The 16696-nt window shown below is 46.1% G+C and overlaps 1 pseudogene across 1 annotated transcript; it reads right to left on the bottom strand.

The window, feature by feature from the left end:
• Nucleotides 1–1058: 1058 nt before the first annotated feature.
• Nucleotides 1059–13147, bottom strand: LOC311329133 (B-cadherin-like; annotated as a pseudogene). Its single transcript has 14 exons — nucleotides 13018–13147; nucleotides 9472–9734; nucleotides 8874–9014; nucleotides 8550–8705; nucleotides 7446–7590; nucleotides 7180–7356; nucleotides 6872–7079; nucleotides 6465–6650; nucleotides 3827–4071; nucleotides 2821–2963; nucleotides 2061–2285; nucleotides 1621–1895; nucleotides 1323–1422; nucleotides 1059–1102 (listed from the first exon to the last, which is right to left on the bottom strand). The product of its transcript is annotated as a B-cadherin-like (transcript).
• Between the last annotated feature and the right edge of the window lie 3549 nt (nucleotides 13148–16696).

Below are 16696 nucleotides of genomic sequence, written 5' to 3'. Positions count from 1 at the left end.
ACCGTTGGTGTAGAGCGCTGGGCCACTCTACAACAGGTAGAAGAGCAGGTTCATATGGTGGTGGCCAACTGCTGTAGATCTAGGCTTAAAGCAAGCCTCACTACAGAAGGTAGATGGTAGCTGTGTTTGGAAGCAACTTCTCTAGGCAAACACTCAAGAGTATAGCACCTTGGCAGTTCCCAAAAATAGGTGTAGTAGGTAAGTAAGTAAGGTAGGTAAGTAGTCCACAATTCTCGGTTTAAGACAGCATTGTTGACTTTCGTTGTCTTTTATGATGTCCTTGTTTGGCTCTGCGTTGTGTTTTGATCTCAATAAAAGACGGCACCCAATCTCTCACAATACCACACAGTCCAGTGTCCCTTTGTTCTGATGGATCCCAAAAATGAATCTCTCCAACACGGGATTTGAGCGACAATCAAAAGCGGTTTATTACAGGAGATAAGAATACAAAAGGCGATGGCATCTAGTCTAATGTGTTGGCTCCCTGCCTGCGCCGCTGTCTACCCCAAATCAAAGCATATGCAAACTGAGCAGTGGTTTTAACCATTAGAGAAGGGAGAAGGGGGGGGGGGGGTTCCACAACCCCTTTCCTTCCTGAAAAAACTGTCTCTCTGGTCTCAAAATACGGCCTTGCAACCAAGATTGGGTTGAGGCGCCTGGCCCCAAACAGTTGGTGTTTTCGTACAACCTAGAGAATGACACCCTTAACCCATGGACATGTAAATCTATCGATTGGGAGACATGTCCTCTGCCTCAACCTTCCCTTCCAGGAACCCTGACAGCCACACAGGAGCCACACATAATTAGAAACAGCTTAACAGGATCAGATTAACCCAAAGACATTTCTTTAACCATTTCCATCAGCATGCTTCAATCCATTCGATACCAGCAGCATAAACCTTTGTCCAGAAGTTAGGAAATTGTTAAAAATCCTATAAAATAAACTGAAATGCATACAGTACAAACGCTGAGCTGAGACAATGCAAGCAGCCATCTTGGAAAGGGGTCTTCCCTCGGCTAACCAGCCCCTCCATATCGGTCGCCTGGACCTCCAGCGTCTACTCCTCTGCATCCGTGGCAACCACCTTCTTAATCTCAAAACCTGTGAGGAGAGGAGAAAGAGATAAATGTATTAAATTGACTGGTTTATCCTATCCTGGCAATGCACCATCTCTCATCTGATTGCAACTACATACAGAGATCTGCAGGCTCAGAGGCTCAACTCAACCCTCACTGTCAGCTGAGCTCAGCTAGAATGTGTATATGAGTAATGTGTATGTGTGTGTGTGTGTGTGTGTGTGTGTGTGTGTGCGTGTTCTCACCCATAGTAGAAGCCTCAGGGACAGTCCCTAGGAGGGGGTCTGAGGTGAAGACAGGTTTGTTGTCGTTTATGTCGGTAACTTTGATGATGATGTCAATGGGCTTCTCAGCAATACCCAACACCACATCCATAGCATGGACCGTAATCTATGTATACATAAATGCGTGCCCCCCCCCCACACACACACACACACACACACACACACACACACACACACACACACACACACACACACACACACACTCAAATAATGAAGGGCCTGTCCAGTAGCTATAATACCTCAGGCTGCTCCCTCTTACCTGCACTATCATCTTGGGGAAGGGCCCTCTGTCCTTCTCAGGGATGTTGATTGAATTGATGACGAATGCCGACTTCTGCACGAACTCCGGTGTCCCTACTGTCCCCACATAGGCCTCCCTGATAAGCTGGCACTCGAAGTTCCCGCCGGTGCAGTCACACACGTGGGCCTGCAGCGTGCTGTCCTGCTCCAAACCCTGGTTGTCCAACACCCTCAGCACCACGGTGTAGTATCCCTGCTCCAGAGCACTGTTAAGGGTCAGGATGATGCCCGTCTCTGAAAAACACACACAGTACTGTTTACATACCAGACCAGCTAAATGGATGGGGATTTGTTGTTATTCTCCCACCACATGACTAGAACAACCTCGAAGTTCCAGGCCCAGTTGTAGGCAGGCTCGCGCATGCCTGTGTTGTGTGTAACCTCTCCCCAAGTACGTACTGCTTTCATTCATGCGGGCGGTCCAGTCGGTATTGGACATCCCCTCCAGGCTGACGGTGTAGGGAGTGGTGAAGCCCGGCCCATCCTTGTCTGTGACGGTCAGATGCTGGGGCGTTGGCTCCTTGTTGCAGACGTCGATGGTGCGCTCCTGGATAATGGGGGCGTTGTCATTCACGTCCTCCAACTGGATCAGCAGAGTGCCCGTTCCTGTGGCTGGAATCTCATCTGGGGGGTGAACGGATGAATTCATGAATAGATGGATGAATGAGTGAGAGTAAAATAATGGAAACTTGATAAGATTTCTAATCAATTAACAGGTGAAAAGTAATGACTCCATAGTAATGACTCGATCAATTTGGGACAGATCTGAAGTAGTACAGAAGCTAGGGCTGTCAACGTTAATGCGTTAACACTCACGATTAATCTGGAGACTAACGCATAAAAAAAAAAAAAAATTACCAAATTTAAACCCCACTTCCTCCCATAATTCCAAACGTGAGTGTTCACCTGGCTGAATTACTTAAAGTCATGTGAAACACGGATAAATTATCTGCGCGTTTCAAATACCTTTCACTTAAGATAAAAATTTAAAAAAACTTCAACATGTAAGTATATATAAAACTGAAAGTTGTGTGCACACAGAGTAGTGCAGCAACATTTCCAATGCGTTTCTGGGTGTTAGATTAGACTAGAGCATTGTCTGTCTGTACGTCAGCTTAGCAGTGTCTGGACTCGTGCCCAGGACAGACAGCAGACCTACCGTTATCAATGGCGGCGATGAGAGCGATGTATTTTCCGTTGGTCACAAAGTGAGACTCTCGGTCCATGGGGCTCTTCACCGTGATCATGCCCGTCTCCTTTTTGACATTCAACCAGCCAGCCGGGTCATTCTGGATCTTGTACCTGGGAGAGTGTGTGTGTGTGTGTGGGGGGGGGAACCCTCAGTTAGACCAGGGGAGAAACAGGGAATAGCCCCACATCAAACCTATCCCATTCTGGAATTGTCCACCAACACCGAGGGTATCTATAAGCTGTGACGATTGAATTTCTCTTCGTGAATTAATAAGATTGTCACCAACCCGCCCACCTACCTACCTACCTACGTCTATGTGTCTATCTATCCTCTTAGATGATTCTTGAACTATTAGAACCAGGATGATTCTAATGTTAGAGCTGTTTGAAAGCCAAGTCATCATGAGTCCATGTCCAGTTCGATTCGCGACTCAACAGTGCAACATTACCGCCTTGGAATACCCTTAATCTGCTATCAGTTAGTTCTAACTTCTAACACTGCCTTTATTTATTGTCTGTTTAGAGCAGACGCCCCTGGGGTTACGTGAAGTAGAACAACAAGTGTAAATCCGCGTCCATGGATTCATAAAAAAGGAATGAGTCCCACTTGTCGTACATTCTTCTCATTTGACAGTTTGTACTGTACGTATCGACTTATTCTTGGTTGGGATGCACATTCTTCTAAATTTCAAATGTGCCTGATTCTACACAATCACAATGTATGTATGTTTGTCTTTCGTCTAGGGTGTTAGGTGTGTGTGTGTATGTCTGTCTTCAGTCTAGGGTGTTAAGTGTGTGTGTGTGTGTGTGTGTCTTCAGTCTAGGGTGTATGTCTATATTCTGTCTAGTGTGTTAGGTGTGTGTGTGTGTGTATGACAGTCTTCCGTCTAGCGTGTTAGGTATGTGTGTATGTCTGTCTTCCGTCTAAGGTGTTAGGTGTGTGTGTGTGTGTGTGTGTGTATCTTCAGTCTTACGTGATGGTCTGCTTGCGTGCCGTGTCGGGGTCAGTGGCTGTGTAAAGCACCAGTTTGGTGTTCACCGCCAGGTCCTCCTTCTTCACTATCAGCCTCTCCACAGGGTTGAAGACCGGCGCCTCGTTCACATCCTGCACGGTTACTATCACGGTTGCTGTGGAGGTGGGCATCCGCGTGGCGAACGGGACCTCGTTGACCACATTCACCAACAGGGTGTATTTAGGGTTTTTCTCGAAGTCCAATGCCTGTAAGAAGAGACAAAAATCTGTTCAAACAAACCAGGCTGATGTGTGAGAGTTGTGTATGTACTGTAGTTTGTGTGAATGTACTGTAGTTTGTGTGTGGTGAGGAGTGTGTACAGTAGAGAGTGTGTGAGTTCGGGGGAGAGCCTGGTTTCTATCCACTGTTCAGTGCTTGGTTTCCTGTCTATCTCGCCAGTCTTTACTCGTTCCATTTCAGCTCAGTGTAGAAAAATGTACCGATAAACGCCTTACTGTGCGCGTCTAAAACGACACTTGACACCATGTATCCGTGACATGCCCACCCCGAGACAACACTAGTAGTTTCGGGGGCCATCCGCCCCCCTTGAAAAGAATCCTAGGGGAAACGCAGTCTATTCCAGAAGAAGTTCTTGCCGCATCGCATTCGCATCATGGGTTTATTGGTGGGCCAGTTTTCGGACAAGGGGATCCAGATCCGCTCAGACTGGAAACCACAACGGCAAAGTGAATAGGTATTTGAACAGAATAATCATCTGGCTTTACATTGCCGCTGTGGTTGACAAGTTTAATGGTATTTAGCGTTTAGATTAGGGCTGTCAATTTCATGCGTTAATTAGATTAATTAAGGAAACATTAATGCGTTCATAAAAATTAAGTCATATTTATCGCATTCATCGATTTCATCCACATTTCGTGGCACAGTTGCCGCATGATTGCCTGATTTAACATTGAAGCATGGATGTATTAATAGAACTGGATACAGCCACTCCATTCACTGACCGCTAACAACAATGAAGCCCTATTGAACCGCGCCATCTTGGCAAATTTGTAGTCATTTGGCTATTTCCGGTGACTTTTGACTTGCGCAGTTGAGCTTTTCTGTCCGACGCGCGTCCACGAAAAAGTTCACCTGATCAAGGGCGAATGTGAAATAGCAGCCACGAACTCAGCGGGTTATCCGAGATGCGGTAGCCGCGGCCAAAGCTCCTGCTGGCGGGGAGTGAAGCTCTTCAACTCGCCGGTCACTGGCTCCCTGGAGGAATTTAGCCTGGCTGCAATAACGTTATCGCGAACGGAATGAATACCATCTACTAGCAAACAAAACATGTTCCGTTATATTTAACCTGTTAAAACTAAGATGCCTGGATGAAAAAATAATTTCTCCAATGGATATATTTGACAAAAACAGGTTAATATGCAAGCCGGTTTTCATTGCTAAATCAAAGCGGGGAGAGCCGAGAGAGCCGGGAACGTGCGTCTACATTTCACATAAAGGTGAACTTTTTCGTGGACGCGCGTCGGACAGAAAAGCTCAACTGCGCAAGTCAAAAGTCACCGGAAATAGCCAAATGACTACAAATCTAGCCAAGATGGCGCGGTTCAATAGGCCTTCACTTTAGATTTCGAATCCTGGGGGCTTGCATTGAAGCGACAAACTTAATTTGGACCTGAATGACTCCGTACACTACGGCGTATGTCACACCTAAAAATCTTTGCCTTGAAACAAACTTGGAGGCGGATAATCAGACTTTGCTTTGCCCTCTAAACGGAAAGTTTACTTAAAAAAAAAAACTCTCAGATCGGACAGTTAATAAGAGCTCACTGAGAACAGGCTCAGAATGAACAAGTCTACCTTGAAAAATTGAAAAATTTACAAACTCCATCGCAAAGTGGATTGCGGTGGACTGGAGACCAATTTCAACTGTAGAAGACAAGGGCTTAATGGAGGCGTTTCAAATTGCTTCATCTGATGCAGTTTACAAGCCACCTTCAAGAGGCACCGTAGTTACAATAATCCACCAGCTGTATGACACGGAAATGACGACAAGAATGGAAGTAGCCCACTGGCGCAGGGCATTGCTCTGCACAATCACAAAGCCACAATAATGTAATTGGATTGAAATATCTTCATTTGGGAGCTTTTGCCAGCAACAAATGGATGCGCGATCAATTTGCGATTAACTACTTACAGATCTTGTAATTATTTTTTTTATTTTTTCTTCCAATGATTATATCCATGTATACATATATCTATGTATTTTACTCCATCCAACTTCCATTCTGCAGTGGTAGCGCAAGTTAGCTAACGTTAGCCAACTACCCTAGCGTAATGCTAGACCATCTGCTAGCTACTGTAGGTCTAAGTCACCTTTCCTAAAATAATGTGCCTGTCATTTTGGCTATTCAGTGTATGATTGTGCTCAGAAATGCAGCTTCTTGAATTGGGTACATGCTAGCTACATCAGTATAGTAGCCTAGCAGTTGCCTTCTAGCTGGGAGAAACTGTCGTTACATACCCATCTTAGTTGATTAATATTAAGTGATAAGCTAGTTAGCCAATGCTAGAGAATTACTTTTTTGTGAGCTGTGTGGAGTGGAGTGTAGAGAGTGTGCGAGCTGAATCAAGTGTAGGCTACCTTGGCTGTGGTGATGATCCCCTCCTGCTTGTTGGCTCCGGTGGTGACGCTGAATAGTCCGTCAGGGTCTCCCTCCACGATGCTGAACACCGCCGCCCATGCAGAGGAGTGGGGCTCGTCACCGTCAGTTACCTGCATTTTCGCCACCAGAGCATCCACCTGGTTCTCTGGCACCGTCGCAGTGTACTGGGGGGAGGAGAGAGGGGAGAGGAGCAGGGGGAAGAGGAGAGGGAGAAAGGATAGAGGAGAGGAGAGAAGGAGAAAGAAGAGAGGAGGAAAGGGAGAAGAGGGGGTTTATATAGGAACCATTTAACTGGACAGTAAAACTTCAACATCCAAGTTTGTTGACCAATATCATCCCTCTCTGGTCACCCAAGCCCACAGCTCAATCTCTCCGGTACACTTACAGACTTCTGCACGAACTCCGGTGCTTTGTCGTTGCTATCGCTGACCGTGATGATGACCTTCCCTCGGGTCGTCAGCCCTGTTCCCTCCATATCGGCCGCCTGGATCTCCAGCGTGTACTTGGGAAAGTTCTGGAAGACAGAAGAGGTGTGGTGTCAGAGAAGGTCACAGTGATACATGGAGAAGCTACAGGGAGGACAGTTCCAGGTTCTGGGCCCTCTTGAGCACCTGTGTTCTGGTTCTGGGCTTAACCCATGTTTCTGTAACTGTGGTTGTTCTTGTGTCGTTAGCTCAGTGTCCAGACCAGCACCCACCTCTCTATCCAGGTTGGCAGCGTTGACTCTGATGCCTCCGCTCACAGGGTTGATGGTGAACATGTTGGGGCTGGGCAGTTTGGGCTCCTGGCTCACGATTTCATAGCGGACGTCTGAGTTGGCACTGCCCGGCTCGTCTGCATCCATGGCAACCACCTTAATAATCTCAAAACCTGTAGGGTGGTGGGGGGATTATATTTACATTTGTCTCCTAGCCTGGCAATCTACCTTCAGCTACTGTACACAGATGGTGTGTGTTCACCTATAGGAGACGCCTCGGGAACGGTCCCTAGGAATGGGTCCATTGTAAAGACCGGTTTGTTGTCGTTCATGTCAATGACGTTGATGATGATGTCCATGGGTTCCTCAGAGATGCCCTCCCCCTCAGCCACAGCATGGGCTGTTACCTGCAAACGCACACACACACACACACACACACACAAACACACACAGCTAAACTACAAATTCATTTTCAGGGCGGCTGTGGCTGTGGTAGGGTGGGTCATAGGTTCGAATCCCGCCTCCTCCTGTCCATATGTGGAAGTGTCCTTGGGCAAGACCCTGAACCCCAAATTACTCCCAATGAGCAGGCTAGCACCTTACATGGCAGCTTCTGACATTGGTATGTGAATGTGTGTGTGAATGGGTGAATGAGAGGCTACTGTAAAGCGCTTTGGATAAAAGCGCTATATAAGTGCATTCCATTTGCCATTTGCAAGGTTAATTCAAGTTTAACATTTTTGCGTTCCAGTTTTAAACTAGAAGGGCACAGAGATCGCAGTGCTCCGTCCCATGAGGTACATCGTCAGCATGTACAGTGACATTAGGGTACTGACGTCAAAAATGATACTGGTGGTGGTGCATCACCAGTGTAATTTATGAGCAGGTTTGAGACAGCTGGGGTCAGCTGAAGGGGTGCTCTCCAGCTCTCAAGTTTCATGAAAATCGGTGGTAGTTTTTGCGTAACAGACAGACGGATCCACAGCACTGAAAACATAACCCCCGAGGGTAGAGGTAATTAGTGGTTGTCTTTTAAGTTCTTTTGAGAAGCAAAGGACATGGCGGTGGGAAAAATCTATTCATTTAAAAACCGTGATTCTATGCTCTATGATTACCGATCGATTCACAAATTCACAAATTTTTTTTCTTTCATAATTCTTTTTTAGGATTTTGTCCTGTTTTTACAATTTTGTGCTTGGGATGTATTTAATAGGTTACTGCAGTCAAATTGTAGAAATTGAATATTTAAATTCAAAATTCTATCATAATCTAATCAAAATCGTCTTGTAATGGAATTGTGACCCTAACAGGACATGCCATATCTATGAAGTGAACCAGTAAGATGTCTCCTCCCCAGGTTTCCTACCTTGTACTTGTCCTGCTTCTCTCTGTCCAGGGGCTGCGTCACGTACAGCACGCCAGAGTTCCTATCAATTATGAACAGTCCCTCAGGAGGCTGGTCTGCTCCTGGGCCTACGATGCTGTAGTGGACCGTCACTTCCATATCGTTGCTTGATCGAGTCTGCACACATGCACGTGCACGCACACGCGCGCACACACACCCACACACATACACTTCAGTCACAGAATGGCCTACACGTATGAGAATGCAGGGCCGAACTTCCCGAGTCGGATTTCATTTGGAGAATATTCAGTGTCCTGTATAATACCTGAGTCTGCTCCATCTTACCTGCGCCATATGCTTGGGGAAGGGTCCTCTACTGTTCTCAAGGAAATTGATGGTAAAGAAGCACAAGACCCTTTTCCTCCTCTTCAGGCCTGCAGAGGCCTTGGGGAAGAGCAGCACAGGCACTGCTGGACTCTCTGGAGACTGGGGAGACAGACAGGTATGACATCATCTAGCAGCTACATCAGCTGAGAGAAAACAGCTAGCCTACATCAGACAGCCTGGGAGAACAACCAGCAACATCAGACAGAGAACCTGATGTTCTCTTTCTCTCAGAGGCACCAGGGTAGAAAACACATTATACATGAACACATACTATACATGACAACACCAACAATCAGAAATGTCTCACTTGACTGCAAAAACAAAACACTCCATTTACAATTCACCAGGAGAACTGTAATTTCTCACACATCCATCAGGGGGTGGTGTTTGGCCTGTAGTTATGCCGTACCAAGGAAATATCTAAAATTGTGTGTGTGTGTGTGTGTGTGTACCTGTGTGCGCGTGCGTGTGTGCGTGCGTGAGTGAGTGTGTGTGTGTGTGAGTGGATGAGTGAGTGAGTGAAAGAGTGTGTGAGAGAGAATGAGGCTTGTCCCACCTGTGTGTGAGTGACAGAATCCACCTCATTGGGCTGGTGACCCTGGGCTGGTGACCCATGGAGGCTGTTATGCACCTGCACCCTCACAAGGACAGTCCTCTTCCTCCCCTGGGAGTCCCAGGCGTGGACAGAGAAGTCCTTGTGTCCAGAGTGGAGCGTCACCGCCCTCTTCAGCTTCAGGGTGCCGTCTGGCTCCACCCTGAAGCGTGTGTCATCCGTGTCAAACAGGAACCTGGTCCGGCCCGAGCAGTCATCAAATCCCACTGGAACACAGACAGACAGGCAGACAGACAGACAGACAGACAGACAGATAGATGTACAGCATGTGTACAGTATAGTAGAGAATAGATTACAAATATGTACGTATATACATCCAGTACAAATAAATCGGAGATAAACAAGTCAAGTTTATTGGTCGCATGCTACATTACAGTATAGTAAGTACAAAGAGCAGTGAAACGTTTTTCCGTTATCGTTTTTTTATTTTACCTTTATTCGGCCAGGGGAGCCCATTGAGACATTAAGAGAGGTCTCATTTACAATGTGCACGTGGAAAGGCTCAGAAGAAAATTAAAAACGATACATGGAGTAGGCTACCAGTGCAATAATATATCACTATCGGAATAGAAGAGAGTAGCAGCAATATATAGCTTATCAGGAAGTGAATTTTGCCTACATTCATTCCACTGATGTTTCAGAAAATCCTTCATTAAATAGTTTTAAACCTGGAATCAAGCTGGACCGTATGAGTGTACAATCTGCTGAAAGTGTTTGTCAATTAAGTGCATCGACTTTTCCCAATATGAAATCATGCAATGGGTAGAGGTAGTCGTTGCTCCCCTCTGGTGGTCAGTCTGAAATATTGATACTCCTATACAGGACCCCGGTTCGATCCTAGTTCGATCTCGTTTCGATCCCAGCCAGGCGGTGGCGCGTGTCCTTGAGCAAGACACTGGACCCCAAAATTGCTCACGTGTGGCGCAGTAGGCTACAGTCGCCCCACAGTAAGAAGGTCCTGGGCCTTTCTGTGCTGAGTTTGCATGTTTTCCCTATGTTCGCAAGGGTTTCCTCACAAATTGGCCAAATCGAAAAACATGCAGAAGAATAGATTGCTGACGCTGTCCATCCGTGACAAAGACAGACAGGAGCACTTGGTTGGTCCCTGTGGCGCCTCCCATGCACGCTGCCTACTGTCTACTCCCAGCTGCCTTTGGGGAAAGACGACGGGATGCGTTACAGTTGGGAGTAGTTAGAAATGATCCATCCCGCGGTTCACCATCGCAGTATCGTGGGATTTCAGACGGGTGTTATTTCATTTTAGTGATGCACCACCGCCAGGTGGCGTCTTTGAGCAGATTTAGCAGCCTCCCCCTATAGGAAGGAACTGGACCCAGGAGTGGAGCTACTCGGACGGCGTTTAGTGGGCGCGCTCCGCATATCGCAATACCCGCAATACCCCTGCGCGGGCACGCACGCCTGGAGGCGCGGGGGCGGGCGCGCAGGGGAATTGCTCAATGCTCGCTACCCGAGCGCCTCCACGCATATACGTTAGTTGTATGACGCCGTCTAGAAATGACGTTTGGAGTTGTATGATGCCGTCTAGAAATGACGTTTGGAGTTGTATGATGCCGTCTAGAAATGACGTTTGGAGTTGTATGATGCCGTCTAGAAATGACGTTTGGAGTTGTATGATGCCGTCTAGAAATGACGTTTGGAGGCGATGGACAAACGTCGAATTCTGAAGTCTGCCGGTTGAGACCAGGTTGCATCCAGATATATTTTGGTATGCATACAGTATATATTTACAGAATGTGCGTAAATTCTACTGAGTATAGATAGGTATGGAGTCAAAATGAGGCCAGAAAGCATTGTAAACGTAAGTGAAGTATTGTAAACAAAAACATATGAATTGTAAACGTAAGTGAAGTATTGTAAACGTAATTGAAGTATTGTAAACGTAAGTGAAGTATTGTAAACGTAAGTGAAGTATTGTAAACAAAAAATATATAAATTATTACTTAATTATTAAAAAATAAAATAAAAATTGCATTTACAATACTTTTTTGCGTTTACAAAACCTTTTCTGCATTTACAAAACTTTTCTGCCTTTACAATACTTTTTCTGCGTTTACAAAACATTTCTTGCGCTGCAAAACATTCTGGCCTCTCTTTGACGTGGGGGCGGGGTTAGATGAGTGGCGTGTCCAGAGAGGAAGAGGCGGAGTTTCGGGATGCCCACCGCCATATAAGCGCTGCTCAACGTTTTTTGGACTTCTTCTATGGTTTTGATTTATATATGGCGGTGGGCATCCCGAAACCCCGCCTCTTCCTCTCTGGACATGCCACTCATCTAACCCCGCCCCCACGTCAAAGAGAGGCCAGAATGTTTTGCAGTGCAAGAAAGTTTTGTAAACGCAGAAAAAGTATTGTAAAGGCAGAAAAGTGTTGTCAACGCAGAAAAGGTTTTGTAAACGCAAAAAAGTATTGTAAATGCAATTTTTATTTTATTTTTTAATAATTAAGTAATAATTTATATATTTTTTGTTTACAATACTTCACTTACGTTTACAATACTTCACTTACGTTTACAATACTTCACTTACGTTTACAATACTTCACTTACGTTTACAATGCTTTCTGGCCTCATTTTGACTCCATAGATAGGCTACATATATAAAGTGTGCACTGAGTGTATACTGAGTTGTGCCGAGTAGAGTGAGCAGTCTCCTTATTCAGGATCCTGATGGTCTGAGGGAAGAAGCTTCTAAGCCTCTCCGTGTTGGTTTTGGCGGTTGGCGGTTCCTCCTGCCTGACCTGAGCAGGGAGAAAGAGGCCGTTGTCCGGGTGGCTGGGGTCCTTTGCGATTCTCTTGGCCCTGGTCCTGCATCATCTTGTGCAGATGTCTTTGAGGTGTCGGAGGGTCTGACGTGTGATACATTCACCTAACCGTACCACTCTCTGCAGTCCCTTCTGGCCTTGCATGGTGCTGCTCCCATACCAGGCGGTGATGTTGCTAGTCAGGATGCTCTCAATTGTATGTGTAGAAACTCCTAAGTATCTGGGGAGACACTTGGAATATCCTCAGATGTCTGTGGTGGAACAGCCTCTGTCCTGCCTTCCTCACCACAGTGTCAATATGGCTGCATCCCGAATCGCATACTTCTACTTTTTACTACCAGCACGTACTACAGCTGCCCCTAGAAAGTATGTACTTTACACACAGTACGCATCCCATTGGGACATACTACCTTGTCATAGCATTGCGCCTTGAAATTTGACCACATCCGTCGTAGTCCATAAAGTGACATTCGTCCACAACTGAGTATGCCTCCGGTGTACTTGCACATGTGGTGTAATTTCCGTTTTGTGTTTTTGTGAGTCAGAATAGCCAGAAAAGTCTGCTGGCTTACATACTGCTTAATATGACCTGATGTAGTAGGACATCCTGGTATTTTTGCCATACTGCATGTGGCATACTATGTATTGGGACACACTACATCCTTTTTTGGCATACTATATAGTATGGAAGTATGCAGTTCGGAACACAGCCCATGTGTTTTGTCCATGTCAGGTCCTTGGTGATCTGGACACCAAGATATTTGAGGTTGTCCACTCTCTCCACAGGGGTCCCACTCCCATCAATGTTTACAGGGCCGTAGATCCTCTCCTGCTTCATAGTCCACTGCCATTCAGATATTATTTGTCACATGTATATAGTACTGTACAGTATACAATATACAGTGAAATGTTACTTCACTGTCATCTCCTTCGTCTTACTGACATTCAGATGGAGGTTGTTGTCCTGACACCACTAAGTCAGGCACCGCACCTCCACCAGGTAGGTCCTCTCGTTGTTGGAGATCAGGCCTACCACAGCTGTGTCATCAGCGAACTTAACGACGCAGTTGGACTCGTAGGTGGCTACACAGTTGCGCGTACAGGGAGGATAGCAGTGGGGATAGGACGCGAGGCTCCCGTGGTGAGGCTGAGGGAGGATAGCAGTGGGGATAGGACGCGAGGCTCCCGTGGTGAGGCTGAGGGAGGATAGCAGTGGGGATAGGACGCGAGGCTCCCGTGGTGAGGCTGAGGGAGGATAGCAGTGGGGATAGGACGGGAGGCTCCCGTGGTGAGGCTGAGGGAGGATAGCAGTGGGGATAGGACGGGAGGCTCCCGTGGTGAGGCTGAGGGAGGATAGCAGTGGGGATAGGACGCGAGGCTCCCGTGGTGAGGCTGAGGGAGGATAGCAGTGGGGATAGGACGCGAGGCTCCCGTGGTGAGGCTGAGGGAGGATAGCAGTGGGGATAGGACGGGAGGCTCCCGTGGTGAGGCTGAGGGAGGATAGCAGTGGGGATAGGACGCGAGGCTCCCGTGGTGAGGCTGAGGGAGGATGATGTAGCTGCCTGCCTTTACCACCTGTGGTCTGCCTGTCAGGAAGTCAAGGATCCGCCTGCACAGGGGGATGTTAGTTTCCAGGTACCTGAGTTAGGTGATGAGTCTGGGGGGGGTTAGGGTGTTGAAAGCTGCACTTAACAGTTCTCACATAATCTCCCTTACCCTTGTCCAGGTGGGATAGAGCATTGTGGAGGATATGGTCAATGGCGTCCTCTGTGGACGAGGCACCACTTCACACCAAGGAAATACTTGGTGTCATAATAGATCTGCTTGAAATAAGCTGCTAAATGTGCACTTTTTGAAGTGCATATGTGTTTGTGGTTGTGAGGTTATAGAGGTGTTTCCCCTACTGATGCACACACGTTGTAAGGAAATATGGAAGGGTGATACATCATGCCCTTACCTTTGCCAAGCACCCTTCCCCTGGGGAGCTGCACTCTCTCCACTTTGAAAATCAACAGGTCTGAGTTGAAAACAGGCAGACATGTTGGCTCCTCCAATGACCCTGGAGCAAAGGTCTAACAGACACAAGGTTAAGACAGTGATATTCAGTGACATTTCAGAGGACTTTGACTTTGAGGGTATGTGTGATTCATAACCAATCACACTCCTAAACAGACAGATTTGACTAAACCCCCCCAGAAAGTATGACCAGTCACCCAAATCAATCGCTTGTAAAAACAAAGACAAACAAGTATGTTAAACTTCCCCATCCATTATGCATGTTAGCTTGTGGTAACAAGCCCCCTGTCTGTCACTGATTCTGCCCCCCCCCCCACACACACACACTCAATGTCTCCATCTAGTGGGCAAACAAGTCTATGTAGCATTATCTATGGTCCAATATAATGAATGTTGAAATACAGACATCTGTGCATGTATGGCTGCTAAACACCTTAAGCTCTGCTCTCTGATAATGTCTACATTTGTCTAAGACTTGTCTAAGACTACACTGAGACACCAAGCATAGTTTTTGATGTAAAAATCAAAGTGTTCTTGAATGGAAAAATTAATGTCTCCATCTAGTGGGCAAACAAGTCAATGCACCTGTATGCTCTAAAGTTCTATAATTAATGTTGAAATAGACATATCTAGTGCTACTAAACACGTCAAGCTCTGCTCTCTGCGGATGTAGATAGTACATGGTTTCCAGAGTAAACTTGCCTGAGACTATACTGAGACACCAAGCATAGCTTCTGATGTAAAAATCAAAATGTACTTGTTAATGGAATAATGCATTGAAAAGGCACCCGACTGGCTGACTGACACTCATTCACTCACTTACTCTCGACGTGACACCGGCCAACTTAACCCCCCCACTCCCTCTGTGGGTGGGGGACAAAAACAAACTTGTGTAATTGTGAGTAACACAATGAAATCGAGGGGGATATTAATTTGACCCCTGTGCCTTAATGCGTGCGTTTGTGTATTTGTCTGTTACGTGTATGACGGCTCACTACCTGGAGGAGTTTGCCACAATAAATTTTTCCCATTGCCAAGTACATTTTTCTTCGTACATAAAAAACTATGCTTGGTGTCTCAGTAAAAATATATAGTCTATTCTACTCAGGAGCCCATCTTCTTTCTAAATCCACAGAGTTCAGAGACTTGAGGGGTTTACTGTAGTAGCTCTTTTGGAGCTTGTTCTAAATGTTAGGATTCACATAGTATCAAGGTTAGGTACATTGTGGGTATATCATTATAGCCATTATATTTCACGACATAGATCAGATGACTCTTATTTAAGTAGTTTGATTACGTTGGATAGATCAGAGATAGTGTATGGTTAGGTCAGTTGGATAGATCAGAGATAGTGTATGGTTAGGTCAGTTGGTTTTACAACTGTGGGGAGTTTGTGGGGTTTTGTTACAGATGGCAATATTGCACTCCCTCATGATTGGAGCATGGGCATGTGTTCAGAGCTCGATCGAACCGGCCACCGTAGAGAATGAATGGGGAAATGTATTTCCCAACTGAATGGCCGTCAATGGACGGTTATTCTCTGTGCTTATAATGACACTAACCAATTCCAACCTGCTCAAATACTAGCTAGATTCTTTAGGTCGAGAGAAACCAATGATGTCCACTTCTTGACATTTGGTTTATTTATTTTTTTACCAGATTGATGAGAAGACAACCAATGGGCAGTTTCAGTCTAAATACAGAGGTGGCAAGGGGGATACCCAACTGAATGGGAGTCAGTGGGGTGGTTATTCTCTGTCTTTAATGACACAAAATCAACTTGAAACTGTGTGTCTGAGCTTGCTGGATTCTGTGGGCTGAGACGAAGCCAATGATGCCCCTCCTCCTTGATGTTTGCTCAATGTCCCTGACCGAATAGAGTTGGATAGGTCCCCACCTGAATTGGAATAGCTATAGTCAGTATATTTCACAACATAGATCAGATTACTTTCATTTAGGTAGTTCGATCATGTTGGATAGATCAGAGAGAGAGTATGGCTAGGTTGTATGTGTGCAACCGTGACAAAGTTAGCCTTGCCGTTAGGTATGGAGTCTGTGGGATTTGGTTGTAGAATGGAGATTTGTGCTCTCTTCTGCAATCATTGATTGGCTTTGCACTTAGAAGCTTGTGCTTCAGACGCTTGCGCCATAGTACGGGTTCTGATGCCCAAGCAGCTCCGCGTAGCTCCTAAATGCTCTGTAGATCCATGATCATTAGCTGAGAATTCGTTTTTAATGGTTCACTCAACACTGAACAAGCGTCTCTTAGAACGAGAAACAGGTTGAATGAAACCCAGTGGTCAGAAGCTGCATATGTAGCCTACACTGAACCCTTTGATTTAGCTGCAAACGATCTGATATAGGAATAACA

This window comes from Borostomias antarcticus, assembly GCF_949987555.1.
Source record: "Borostomias antarcticus genome assembly, contig: scaffold_60, whole genome shotgun sequence".
Classification (NCBI taxonomy): Eukaryota; Metazoa; Chordata; class Actinopteri; order Stomiiformes; family Stomiidae; genus Borostomias; species Borostomias antarcticus.
The sequence above is the reverse complement of the archived record's forward strand: the minus strand, read 5'-3'. Positions and strand labels throughout refer to the sequence as shown.